Raw genomic sequence first — 15,025 nt, forward strand, 5'->3', positions numbered from 1 at the left:
CACATGAACTGGGGTAGACGCTCCATATTCATGCGCCATCTTGAAATACGTTAGCCGGTAAGGGACATACAGGACATACTGCTCCGCCTTTCTCGTTTTCGCTGTCACATGACTCGCAGGTGCTGCTAATGCTGCTAATGGGTATCGTAGCTTCCCGGCCCCAGCAAGTTTGAAGAAGGAAACATGGAGGACCACACGTATTCAAAATCCAAATTTCAGAAGCACGAGTTTTCTTCTTTGCCCAGAACAACAACAAAAAAAGGATATTGAAAAGAGCAAGAGACCGGCTTTTTGAAGCGTGAAGGCTACCGTAGCTGTAATACGTACTAACTGCGTGGTGCGAGATAGTTTATTGCGATATATGATCTCAACGCTAGATGGGAGAAATTCCTACACATTGGACCTTTAAGATGTTTTGGAGTTCATTCCAGACATTTGGTGCATATGAGGAGAAAGCTGTTTTACTAAGTTCTGTTCTTGTTGATAGAATAATTAATAGTATTTTTTTTTACGACCTTGTCCTAATACCACACTGTAAAAATACTCTAGTGAAAGTCATGCATTAAAAATGTTACTTAAGTAAAAGTATGTTAGGATCATCAGGAAAATGTACTTAAAAGGTAAAAGTACTCAAAGCAGAAAAATCCTCACATTTTAGAAACTGGAAATGTTTAAAACTGTCAAAATAACGCGTTAATTTCGATTAATTAATCTGAGAAAGAATAACGCTTTAAAAAAAATAACGCAGATTAATCCATTCCATACTGACGTTTGACCCGGAGCCGTTCTAGCCACCATTCGACTGTAAAATGAAGGAGGGAGACGAGAATGTGCTGCCTGGATCATTAATTGGAACATTTACTTGTAAAAATCTTCTTCCTGCCAACCCTGGCTACCGAAATCTGGTGCCACTGATGCTCTGAAAGAGACGATACACAAACACTGCTGCATGTGATGCTAGTTAACACTGTGGTCGACAGCTGCTAACGTTAGCCTACTGCTAGCTAGTTAACACTATACTCAACAGCAGCTAACGTTAGCCTACCGCTAGCTAGTAGCTGGTTTAAAAACGGTTAAAATGCTGACAGCTAACGCTAAACGGTGTAAAGTTTGACTGTGTTTTACTGTAGAGGACTGTGACTCAACACCGGTATGTAACAATCTGCAGCTGCCGTCGGAAAAACAACACAGACGGTGCGTTCAGTGAAACTGGTAAACTACAGCGTCGTGGTGCATTTGAAGTTATTGTAAATGTCCTTTTCCCATCTGGTGATTGTTTTTGTCGTTCAACAGCAATTTACTAGTGAAATAAGTTATTGTTATTGTTATACATTATTATTAAATCATTTCATTTTGACCATATGGCCTTAGCAATAAACAAGCCGTTCTTTAATGTCACCAACTGTTGTTTAGTACCCTTTTTTTTTTTTTTCTTTTTTTACTTTCTTAAAAAGTATCGGTTCAGGCACTATTTTTATTATGTATGCGATTAATTTCGATTAATTAATCACAGAGTATGTAATTAATTAGATTACATTTTTTAATCGATTGACAGCCCTAGTATAAACAGCTAATCATTTCAGATAGTTTCAGATTGTAGGCCGTTATATTGTTGGGTAGTTTAATTTATAATAAGACATTGTATTTAATCAACTACATGTGTGTAACTAGTAACTAAAGCTGTCAGATTAATGTAGTGTAGTAAAAAGTACAATATTTCTCTCTGAAATGTAGTGGAGTAGAAGTAGAAAGTGGCATGAAAAGAAAAGACTCAAGTAAAGTACTAAAGTACAAGTACCTCAAATGTGTACTTCAGTACAGTACTTGAGAAAATGTACTTCACATTACACCACTGCATGTGAGCAAGTTCCACACTATAAAGAAGGGTGCATGATATGGTTGAAAGCTCCAGAAAAAAAGCTAGCAAGAGATCCATCAGTTTAAATGTTTTAAAGTTGCTATGAAAAAAACAAATATAAAATACAGCCTATAAAAGCGTATTAATAAGCAGAACTACTTTAAAAAACTGGACTATTATAAACATTAATCGAGGTACTGTGTGGTTTGGGGAAACCTGTATTATGAACATTCAAGTAGTTTTTGATAGTTAAGATAGCCTTTCACCATCTGATCGTGGAACAACGGACCAGCTCTTTACTCTCATAAGGATCCTGGAGGGAGCCTGGGAGTATGCCCAACCGGTCTACATGTGTTTTGTGGATCTGGAGAAGGCGTATGACCGGGTCCCCCAGGAGATACTGTGGGAGGTGCTGCGGGAGTATGGGGTGAGGGGGTCCCTTCTCAGGACCATCCAATCTCTGTATGACCAAAGCGAGAGCTGTGTCCGGGTTCTCGGCATTAAGTCGGACTCATTTCAGGTGAGGGTTGGCCTCCGCCAGGGCTGCGCTTTGTCACCAATCCTGTTTGTAATATTTATGGACAGGATATCGAGGAGTAGTCGGGGTGGGGAGGGGTTGCAGTTCGGTGGGCTGGGGATCTCATCGCTGCTCTTTGCAGATGATGTGGTCCTGATGGGATCATCGGCCAGCGACCTTCAGCACTCACTAGATCGGTTCGCAGCCGAGTGTGAAGCGGCTGGGATGAGGATCAGCACTTCTAAATCCGAGGCCATGGTTCTCAGCAGGAAACCGATGGAGTGCCTACTCCAGGTAGGGAATGAGTCCTTACCCCAAGTGAAGGAGTTCAAGTACCTTGGGGTCTTGTTCGCGAGTGAGGGGACAATGGAACGGGAGATTGGTCGGAGAATCGGCAAAGCGGGTGCGTATTACATTCAATTTATCACACTGTTGTGACGAAAAGAGAGCTGAGCCAGAAGCCAAAGCTCTCGATCTACCAGTCAATTTTCGTTCCTACCCTCACCTATGGTCATGAAGGCTGGGTCATGACCGAAAGAACGAGATCCAGGGTACAAGCGGCCGAAACGGGTTTCCTCAGGAGGGTGGCTGGTGTCTCCCTTAGAGATAGGGTGAGAAGCTCAGTCATCCGTGAGGAGCTCGGAGTAGAGCCGCTGCTCCTTTGCGTCGAAAGGAGCCAGTTGAGGTGGTTTGGGCATCTGGTAAGGATGCCCCCTGGGCGCGTGTTCCAGGCACGTCCAGCTGGAAGGAGGCCTCGGGGAAGACCCAGGACTAGGTGGAGGGATTATATCTCCAACCTGGCCTGGGAACGCCTCGGGATCCCCCAGTCGGAGCTGGTTAATGTGGCTCGGGAAAGGGAAGTTTGGGGTCCCCTGCTGGAGCTGCTGCCCCCGCAACCCGACCCCGGATAAGCGGACGAAGATGTATGGATGGATGGATATTCAGAATAATTTATCCATAATTTAGCATGGAATATTTTGTTTCTGTCTATTTGATGGCCAAGGTATACACTGACATCAATGTATTTATGATAAATTGGCCGATAATATCTGGCCAATGTATCAGTTGGGCTCTAGTGAGCAACTCAATGTGCATATGAAACTAAGAAAGGCAACATAGGGACTGTGATTTGATGACAGCTTTGACAAGGTGCGTGCGATCGTGCGTGCGATCGTGCGTGCGTGCATGTAGCTGGAAGGCATTTGCTCTGAATATCGATCACTGTTGACCAGAGCAACATCTGAAGGCGGAGGTATACTATCAGCAGCTACCTCTGTGGCCCGTCGCTGCTTTCATTTCTTCATTTCATTCTGCAGCCTTTGTTGCTTTATCATGTACTGCTTCTTATCTCGCTCGGCTCATTATGTCCCGCAGCAATCCTCAAAGCGAGTGCGTGAATGAGTGCTTGCCTGCCTGCCTGTATGTGTACGAGAGCTCTTGTGCTACTTATTGTATTCGCCGTGTGAAAACACAGTCACACAGCCTGCAACAAGCAGTTTAAACTTGATATAATATTGCCCCAACCTTCTGCTCAAAAACAGGACCGGATCATCAACAAATTAGATCACTGCTTGGCTTATTATTCTGTCCATCACGCTTGTTCAAATAACACAACATTGAGTCTTTGGCAAGGCGTCAGCTTCTGCTTCAGTGCTGGTTGACAAGCCCTGAGCGTTGAACCTGGATAGCCCTGCCGGTGTTATGACTGATGAGACATGTATGGTATGCTAGCAAAAGATGCTGCCAATTGAGGTTCTCACATTCCCTTCTGGGTGCTGCCAATCACTCGGATGCTGTGTTGGTAAATTTAAGCACAACCGCGCCCGACCCTGGAGATCCAGCATTAAAGTGATGAGTACACAAGATCCAGACGTGGCTTGATCTTTGCTGTCAGACAAGACGGCGTGCAGGTTATGTTTGGCCTCCCTCCACTCTAGGTCTGTTGTAGAGGGAAAGGTTAGCGACAGATTGTTGTTGTTGTTGCAATCTATTCTCCATTACTCTGGGTGAAGGGAAGGGCATTATCAATGTGTTAAACCAACTTTGTCAAGAAGGGATTGTCAAATAATTTGCTGAGAGAGGGAGTTATTGTGAGAGACGGAAGGTGGGGAAGAGCTGAGGTGAGAAGGGAAAATGATGCAGCTGGCGTGTGAGAACCTGAGAATTCTGGGAAAAGCGCCTTTGTGTCCTGTGGCAGAGATCACATGATGGCTCTGTTGTCAAGAGACCAGGTAAACGTGTCTGCAATGATGAGTGATTGCATCTTCTTTTCTTTCATGTGTTAGTTGCATTCATGGCAAGTGTAACGCAGCTGTTTGTGTGTGCATGCACATGTCTGGAATTCTTTGAAACCCAGCAGACTCACAGATGGACACTTAATGGCTGTATTAACCTCCTTGGAAACTGATGCCAGCCCTCTTAATTTCCCACTACAGTCCCTTGTGTCAGATGTTACTTCAGCTGGTAATAAGCAGCTTGGAGTAACAGTGTTTTGCTCTCTTTTGAATACGTTTTAAGCTAAAACATTCCTTTCAGGTGAATGTTTCACCACTTCAGATGGTAAAGAGGATAGCACACCTGCACATTAGCCCAGCAGAGGTTGGTGGAAAGCAACAGTCTCCAGAAAAGTCCACATTTCCTCACAGTGTTGCACAGAAGCCTGTGTAACACAGAGACAGACAGCAGAGAGGTGGTAAATGTCTGTTGTGTAAGCAGTGGGAGCCTTTGAACTAGCTCCTCCTGTTACAAAACCAGTGGGGGCACCTGTACTGGCTGCCCCACCATCTCTTTAACTGTCTTTACCGCCTGGTGACACCTGAGTGTTTGTTGTCAGAAACCAGTCTATTAGTTTGACCCCGTGCCTGTTCTCGCAGAAATGGCAGCCTTTTCCTTCCTGTTGTTGCTCGGCCCAGCGGCTCCTCGCCTCAAGAAGAAATGAACACTGAGATGGCTCGCTCTGTTCCTCTGACCTTCAAGAAGTTGTAAGAGAGATGCCACCGAGCGCGGAGTCAGAGTGGAGGATGATGGATGGCTCTAAGCAGTCTAATAGTGTTGCCCTCCTCTACGGAAAGAGAACAAATATCTGCCTGGGCTGAATGATGTGCATGGCCTCTGCTCCCATCATACGGCGTGCCAGGTTCTCTCATGTGGCTTTTCTTTGAATGTACTGCAGACGCAGAGAAAGAGAGAGCCATGTGGACAAATGGCACGACTGAGAGGGATGGGGAGGCTTACAGGGGGAATAAGATGACACAAAAAGCAAAAGTAAATGCACCAGGGACGGAGGAGGATTAGTGTGACATTGAGAGGCAGAGAAGAGAGATCTCAGCTCTGTCAGATAGATGGTCCACGGCTCTTTCCTGGTCTAATGATCACCCCGCAAGCTTGACATCTTCTTTGCGCCGGAGATAGGGACTCGAGTTTGAGACTCGGGACTCGAATCGCACTTAAGTGGCACACACACAGTGACTTCAGATTTGACTTGAGACTCGTCCTCAAAAGACTTCAGACACGACACGGACTACATCCCGCTGGCTGCCACCACGTTAATTATTAACGTTGGCGGCAAACAGGTTACAGGTTTATTGTTGATCATGTAACGTTACGTTTAATTTAGTAGTTTATAAGCTGACATTAGTAGATGCAGCTCTGTAAGTAAAAAATGGGTTACTGCTGATAATTTTAGCAATATGTTCCTGATACCCTAAGTAACAGTGCAACAGTCTATGACCATTTTCCACTTCTTCTCTCAGAACCTGCACAATAGAAGGCAAGGTCTGTCATTATGATTCAGCAACAGACAAGCGAGTCCTTTCTTGTTCAGTACCTCAATATTTGGTCTTTACTGTATGTTCATGTTACAAGGCAAAATACAGTTATTAACTTGAAAGTAAAGCATTATTGGTGTTTTATTTCAATAGCCTGTTGACACTGATTATATACCAAACAACTACGGTAATGAAAGCTGATACTGTATGCTAATAGATAAAGAAGTCATAACATATTACATGCTTTGAATTTCTTACATATAGCAATGCTGTGTTCTAATCAGCCTGGATGGAACACAGCAGGTGACACAACACTCATTATAACCACAAGAGACTTGAGACTTGACTTGGACTCTAGCTCAGAGACTTGTGAGCATCTCTGCTTTGCACTGACACAAAAAAGCAGGAGGCATGACACCAATGTTCAGTCCCTAACACGTGTTTTTTTTTTTTTTTTTTTTTTTTTTAGCACTGAAACATGCAGAGATTTGGTTCCTGCAGAAACACTACAGAACTACAGTTATATTTTCTACGCTACATTCTCTTAATCTAAACCCAAGCCACAATCTTTGATCTATATTTTAGACAGTCAGAGTCTGTGTGTAGAATAGATAAAGGTATCACAAACTTGGCACTCCTGTCTCGTAAAGCCTGGCAACTTTTTTCATAAATTATTGCACGCCGGGTCGAGCCGTGCCCCTGAGGGTTTTGGAGGAGACCTTTAGCAGAGCTGAGACTGCTTTACACCTATCATATAAATTAAGTGCAGGCAGGGTAGGGGAAGGAAGGGGAAAGACACCTGAACCTCTTCCATGAAGCAATAGCTGCAAGCTGACTTTCCTGTCTTATGATTTATAAATTCTGGATGGAGCATGCAAAGTTTTGAATCCTTAAGTCCTCCTCCAGTGACCCTTTGGACACATTTTTAACAAGCAAATTGTCAGTTTACAAGGTAGGACCATGAAATCCTACCCGACTACCCCTGCTGCACATCTGAACTTCATTCTTGGGGTTTTGACTACTGGCGATTATCTTACATTACTGTTTGAGATGGACTATTGAGAAGCTCAAATATTTAAATAAGGTGATGAGGTCGCTGGAGGAGGATCTTTATGGATTATATTTCAATTTTAATTTCTGTTGGATAGGTCTCTCATCATCTTGTGTTGACAAAAACCGAGAGCAGGCTTAAAGTCTTGCTGGTAATAATAATTGTGGCCCTTTGATTCATAGCTGTTGTTGATTTTCATTCCAGGTCGATTGAATGTGAATCTTTCAACAACATAAGCAGAGCACTTGGAGAACAGCAGGAACTCTCTATTATGGGACACAAACCAGAAGGGCTTGTTGTGAAAGTTACCTTCTGCTCACAAGCCTGCTCCTTCTGGACACACAGACTGTTGTGCCGGCTTACTGGCAAGAAGTTACTTACTTATAGGGATTCAGCGGTTAACCGTTTTCCCTATTAACCGCGCTTTAAAACGTCATGGTTAATTAATCGTAAAGGCTCCGCTACACCGAGTGTTAACTGACTGCACTTTATGTGTAGCAGTGCGTGCAGTTCTTATTAAACCTCCTTGACAACGTAAACACTCGCCATTAACACACGCCATGGTCCGGAAAAAACGAAGAAGTTAATATACAAAATGACTTACTCCTCTTCATCTCTAAGGGACATAAGGCTGCAAAGAGATCTCTCCATTGCATTTATTCCTTGGCAACATGCTGCACATCTCCTTGTGACAGGTGCATCTTGTCTAGCAACTCCTCCCAACTTTCAGAAACACCAGCTAGCAGGGCAGCTAGCAGTTGTTTGCAACTTGGCCTTTGTTTGTGGTGTGACTGAATCACTTCTAGTCTCTAATCTTTTCAGATGAATTTAAATAAAAAGGTTGATGATTGGTCATATAATTATTTTCAAAACATTCATTACTGTTACTGTTATTTCTGGCTCAATGCAGCAATAAAATAGCTAAAATCTAGAGTGTTGTGATTTCATACATTAGCAGTGAAATTAATTAATGCTTAATAATTGTGATAATCGTGAAAGTGTGATTATTTTTCAGACTATAATGGTACCAACAAAATCTATTATCGTTGCATCCCTACTTATTTACTGTAGTTACTTACTAACCTTACTGCTTCAAAACACACACATGAAGAATGTGTAGCATCTGTCACTGTAACATGTATTATGTAAAACTATATTTTACATTGTCAGGAATATTTATAACAAACATCTTCTTATTGATTAATGTGTGTGTGTGTGTGTGTGTGTGTGTGTGTGTGTGTGTGTGTGTGTGTGTGTGTGTGTGTGTGTGTGTTTTACAGGGCTTTAGGGTTAGGGCAATAATTAGCTTAGCATAAAAACAAGTGAAAACAGCTAACCTGACTCTCTCAGAACTGTGGCTGTCACTTTCAAATCTAAACATGTTGTATGAATTAACTCTAGTGTGTTGCACATAGCCTTGTTCGTTCGTCCGCGATCATTACGTTGTATGATCAACTTTCTGTTGAAACATTTAAAATTACAAATCAACAGCACTACTTCAAAGTTCTATACTCCAACAAGCAAAAATAACTCGCTAGCTAAGATGCTGTATCTTGTTTGTTTCTCTCTTTCTCTGGAAAGTAATTAGCCCAGCTTAGTGTGAAAACTGTAAGCAGAGGGAAACAGCCTGGCACAGGTTGTAAGCCCCTGACATACCAACCCGACGGCTGACCATCGGCAGAAAAGGCAGTTGGACTGATCAGTCAGCTCCATGAGGTCCAAAAAGTGCCTTGGAACACACCGAAGCAACGCCGTCTTGAGCGTACGTTCTGCACATGCGCGAGACGTAATACAAAAAATAAAAACCGGAAATGACTTCTCCAGCAAATAGTAATGGCGGCTTGTTTGAAATACAGTCTCGTATTTTACGAAAATAGTTAACTGAAACGTGTTTCTGAAAACATTTTAAGCGAGAAATAGGCCATACAGTTGCTGAATCTGTCTTCATTTCAGATCGACAAAGGTCAGTTTAAAAGATTTTCGTCAAATTTTGAGAGGCGTTCGTCCCGCTCGTTATTTCCGGGTTAGCACTCCACCAATCAGATTGGTGGAGTGAGTCCAGTGGCTGTTGTTTGCCAAGACATTGTTATTGCATGCACCCCCTGAAACCATGAATTGTCATTTTTACATTTCTGTTTGTGCACAGATTAAACAATTTAGATATGGCATGTTAACTAGTGAGCTTAAGGGGTCCTGATAGTTTTTTTGTTTGTTTGTTTTTTACTTTGGAGTGAGCTAGCCATTTCTCCCTGCTTTAAGATGTTATGCTAAACTGGGCTTAGGCCTCACAGCTCCAGCTCCATATTTCTAAGCAAATAATGTGATTTCTCAAAATGAACTGTTCCTTTAGATAGGAGCTCATGCATCACTGCGACTGGAGCCAAGCGATCAAAAGCAGTGTTAGGACCTCAAAGTCTGTTTTATTACATTTCAGTTTAACATCATGTGGATGTGATCACCCTTAAGAGTGTTTTTTTTCTTGGGCCTCCAAGTCCAAAGTCAAGTTCAAGCATGTTGAAGCTGGTGAAACAGTTTTAATTGAGTGGGAAGAAGCTCTCCAGAATGACATGTCTACTAAGTGTTAGACTCTCAGTGCCATCACGTTACATAGAATAACATCACGACTGACTGGACAGGATATTCTTTAAAAGGCTTCCTAAAATTTATGTTAAGAGTGTGGGAGAAAATGGAAGAAATGTATCTGAGTCCCCCCCCCGCTGTGGATGTTTGCCAATCGCGGGAGAGAAACAATCAGCAATTCTGGAAGCTTCCACAGGCCCTATTAAAAAATCATGAATCAATTTGAGCTTGTTCAAAATTTCAAACAGAGCTTCCATTAAAAATTCACTGAGACCTCTCTGTCTGTCGCTTGTAAATACATGATTGGTAATGCTGTGGCTGATGAGGGCTGCCTCAGAATGAGCTTTGGCTTTGGTATCAAGGGCAAAGAGTCTTAGTTGACTTGGTTCACACAAGGTCTTCCCCAGAGGTGTGTACTGTTAGCAAAACAGCAACTTTTCAAAACACATTTAACCACTGCAAAGCTATATGTCTTTTTACCCATTTTAACTTGAGTTTTACATCGTTATGGTTCCAGCCATTCACCTCAAGCATCCTTTTATCATTGCAAAATCACTCTTTACTTACTTTCTAATGGGAACAACAAGGTGTTAAAAATGAGTGAGCTTTGTAAGATGCCTGCACTTTCTTACCTGAAAACTCTCTCATCCTTTCTCTCTTGCACACACACACACACACACACACACACAACCTCCCTGCTTTCCCCGGTTTCCATGGAAACCTGTGGTGAAGGAACAGAGAATTCAAGGACAGATATGTTTGCAAATGAGAGTTCCTCGGATCATATGTCCACTGAGCCGCTATCATCAACCCATCTTATCTTCCAACACATACTTTTGTTCTCTGACACTAACATTGTGCATCTTGTTATGGAGAAATTCAGTATTTGAGACGGAACATAACACATGATGCTATTTGCGTATTTGCCTACTGCGAGTTTGGTACATCTGCAGACCATGTTGTGTTTATATGTTTGCTGTGTGTGTGTGTGTGTGTGTGTGTGTGTGTGTGTGTGTGTGTGTGTGTGTGTGTGCGTGCCACATGTTTGGCAGCCTCACGTACAAGAACAGATACAAACACAGACATACTCCAATATGGTCCCTGATTTGGAGACCAGACTGTCCTGACTTGACTCTCACCGCAAAGCATGAACAACTGTCTATAAATAAACAAGTATTACATGAAGAATATTTTCAACACATGTTGTTTTGGAGGAAAATTGCATATCAACAGCTAAATACAATTAAAAAGGGCATATCAAGGACAGTGTTTCTACATTTTCAAATTTTCACACAGTGTGTCTTCATCACTTTATCATTGGGTAACGGGAACACAATATCTCACTTTAAGCGCTCTGTGTGCTGTTTTTCATCTCATGGAGCGCAGGAAAGATCGCATCTCTCTGATCCCTTGTCTACTGTCCCTCACAGACATGTGGGTGTTAGACTTTGGTAGGTACCATTCCCATTAAAGGTTGTTAGTTCCTGCATTGAAACATAAATCAGAACTGTAAGCAAAGGGACCACCCACACTTGCTTGTTGGATTATTTTTAGTTATATTAACTAATATAATATTTGGCTGTATAGGTATAACAGTACAAACGATTACATGAACATTTACATCAGGTGTGCGTTACATATCTTCAATGTCTTCCAAGTTTCTTTAAAGCTGCACTAATGAATACTTTTATATTACCGGTAACAATGGCTCAAATGACTATGTGTAATATGAAAGTTGTCCAAACCTACAGAGAATTTGCTTAGCTTCTCAGAGCTTTGTAGCGCCATTCAGCTCATTGTTTTGGTTTTACACAACTTCACTGTTTTTTAAGTCTCTCAGGCTCTCAAAACTCTTATCAACTTTATTTCCAAAGGACAGCATCTTTCTTTGAGCAAAAAAGCTCTGATAAAGCCATTGCAGTCCCACTAACCGTTAAAGTCAATGACCAGCTGGTGAACATAGTTTAGTTTGTAAGTTTATTTGATTAGGACAATGCACATAAATCAACATTTCTGTAAATGCGCCAGTGTTAGCCAATCGGCTAATTTTCAACTGTAGTCCTAATTACCTAGCATGCATGTCTTTATGGTGGAAAGAAACCGGAACACCCGGAGGAAACCCACGCAAACACGGGGAGAACATGCAAACGCCACACAGAAAGGCCCGGAACGACCTGGATTCAAACCCAGAACCTTCTTGCTGTGAGGCAGAAGTGCTAACCACCACTGCCATTCATTAATTTATTTTCACTTCACTCGGCTTTGCGTCGTACCTAACAGGCTACTATTTTGCCGTACTTCCTCGTAACACATCCTGCTGCTGCAGGAATAGCAACGCGGATTTCGGTGCCTCATTCTGGTGCCACTGATATGTCTGCACTTCTCTCTGATGCTCTGAAACAGACGTTACAGGCAACAGAAACATTGCTGCACGTGACGCTAGTTAACACTATACTCGACAGCAGCTAACGTTAGCCTACCGCTAGCTAGCAGCTGGATTAAACACGGTTACAATGCTGACAGCTAATGCTAAACGGTGTAAAGTTTGTCTGTATTTCACTGTCGAGGATTCCAACACCGGGATGTAACAATCTGCAGCTGCCGTTGTCGGAAAAACACAGATGGTGCGTTCAATGAAGCTGGTAATTTACAGCCTTGTGGTGCATTCAAAGTTGTTGTTAAATGCCCTTTTCCCATCTGGTGGTTGTTTTTGTCATTCAACAGCTATTTACTAGTGAAATAAGTTATTGTTATAGTGATTACATTATTATTAAACATTTAATTTTGACGATATGGCCTTAGCAATAAACAAGCCATTCTTTAATGTTGCCAACTGTTTAGTACCCTTCTCTTTTTTTTACTTTCTTAAAAAGTATCGGTTCAGGCACCGTTAAGGCACCGGTACCGTTTTAAAAGTATCGCTTTAGCACCGGTATCCAAACCAAACAATACCCAACCCTAATATTGACTCTAGATTCAAATGTGTGACTAGATTAAATATATAATAAACAAATACAAATCTTAAAATCAAGTTCATAAAGTCATTTTCTTTGCATTAATTTGATTCCCAATCAAGATACACTAGTAAGAATTGCTTTCCATTGTTAATATGTACTTAAAAACAGTTCTGAAATGCAAAATAATAGAATTGTAATCATGTGATGAAACATGCAATTAATGCGATGAACTATAGAAATTCTACGATTAATCGCGATTAAGCAAATTTAATCGTTTGACAGCCCTAATATATATATATATATTTGCATGTGTTTATCTCTTGTGTATGTCCTGTATGTTACAGTCTGCACTGAAGGACATGACTCCAGGAACACTCACATGTAACAGACTGTTCTGCCTCCTATAGAATCCCATACCATATGTCGCCCCTGGCTGAAAAACTAGCTCAGGCTGTCGCCACATGAAGAGGGTATGTCATGCTTAATGCTCAAAACATCACCTTTTACCTTTTAAATAAAACACACACATTTATTTATTACTTTATTTCAGGTTATATTCATCAGAGATAATGCATACTAATAATACATAAAAGTAAAGAATTAGTCTGGAGGCTTTTTTACATCCGCTGTCCCTGTGCTGGTGGTAAGAGGTCACCCTAAAAAGAGATAAAACGATTAAGCTATCAATAATACATACAGATTTGGCCCTATACAATAAAAGTTGATTATACTAATAATGCTAAAAGACAACAACCTAAAAACAAGAACAGTTGGTTAGGATCAACACACAGACACACAGCTGAATCAGATAATAGTTAGACCAGATAACGAACAAGGCACAATAGCATAGACATACATTTTGATGGACATGCACAAAAACACATTGCTAGGACAGTAACAAGCAACAGAAGATTTGCCTAACTATACAATAGTGAGACAGACAATCACACAGGCAGAGCAGGAGCAAGGAGCCTCTTGCTGCACTCCCTGTGGTGCTTTGTTTACAAACTGGCTCAATACATGAGGAGCTAGTCCATGTAAGATGTTGTACATAAGACAGAGATCTGTATATGTAGTCATGTTTTCCCAACTTAAAAGGCTATATTTGTTTTAGAATATGGTAATGATGATAGTGTATGGATTTCTTATCAGGAACCTTAAGTGATTGTTGTAGGGTGTGTAGTGGTTTGAGAGAAGTGTTGTTTGCTTGTGACCAGGTTGTCAAACAATAAGTGAGAAAAACATTGAGTGCATGATCTTTATTGCATCTTTTGTTGACATGTAGCTTTGGACATATCTAAAATTTTCCAGGTTGAACTTAATATGATTGCAAACCTTCTTGATATGCGATTTAAAAGCGAGATTGCCATCAATGTGTACGCCAAGGTATTTAAATCTGAGAACATTTCACTGTGTGCATCTGCTTACACTCACGTGTATACTCTTCACACGTGGCTCTGCATTAGCAATTATGTCATCATGTAGCCTACAACTTGTGAAACTTGTTAGTATATTTGCGTTTTTTTGCTGCATGCATTTCGCTTTGTTTTCTTGTCTGCCTTCCAGCAGGAGGTCTCCTTTCCCCTCCATCATTGGTGTAAGTTGTAATGTTAACAGGCTTGATGTTGTCTGGGTGATGGGCTGATTAGTGGCAGAGCAGCGTTCTCACAACCTCCACACACATCTGCATGGTAACCAACTTGTTTGTCTCCTTCTGTCGTTCCTTCATTTGTCTTTAACTCAGGGTCATAGCAATCGATTAAGTCTTTGTTCAAGGGATAGTGTGTACGCTTGTGTATGCTATATAATGCTGCTGTATAAAACACAGGAGCATTTATTGAGTTTATGGAAATCCACATTTCTATGACAAGGGATTAAGGGAAATAATGCATGTTATTTCCTTAAAGGACAGGTTCACATTTTTTCAACCTAGAACTTATTAAAATGTTGTTTAACATAATGTCTGATGTTATAAGAAGAAGAAGAATAAGCTCTGATAAACCCATTGTTTGCTATCTGCCTTGCACCAAATGGCACAAAGTTTTTTTAAAGATAATTTTTTGGGCATTTTCGTCGTTTATTTTTGACAGGACAGATGAAGACATGAAAGGGGAGAGAGAGGGAACATAATGTACATAGTGGAGAATTCAGCAGCTATAGAGCCAGATATCTTTCTCAGGAGTTGGTGGAGACCAAAACAATGCTAAAAGAGTGAATATTGGACTTATATTTATCAGCTTGCCAAAAACATGTCTCAAAATGAATGCTAATATTGCTTTGTGTCTGCTGGATGCG

The sequence above is a fragment of the Sander lucioperca genome, chromosome 1, assembly GCF_008315115.2.
Source record: "Sander lucioperca isolate FBNREF2018 chromosome 1, SLUC_FBN_1.2, whole genome shotgun sequence".
In the NCBI taxonomy this organism is placed as follows: Eukaryota; Metazoa; Chordata; class Actinopteri; order Perciformes; family Percidae; genus Sander; species Sander lucioperca.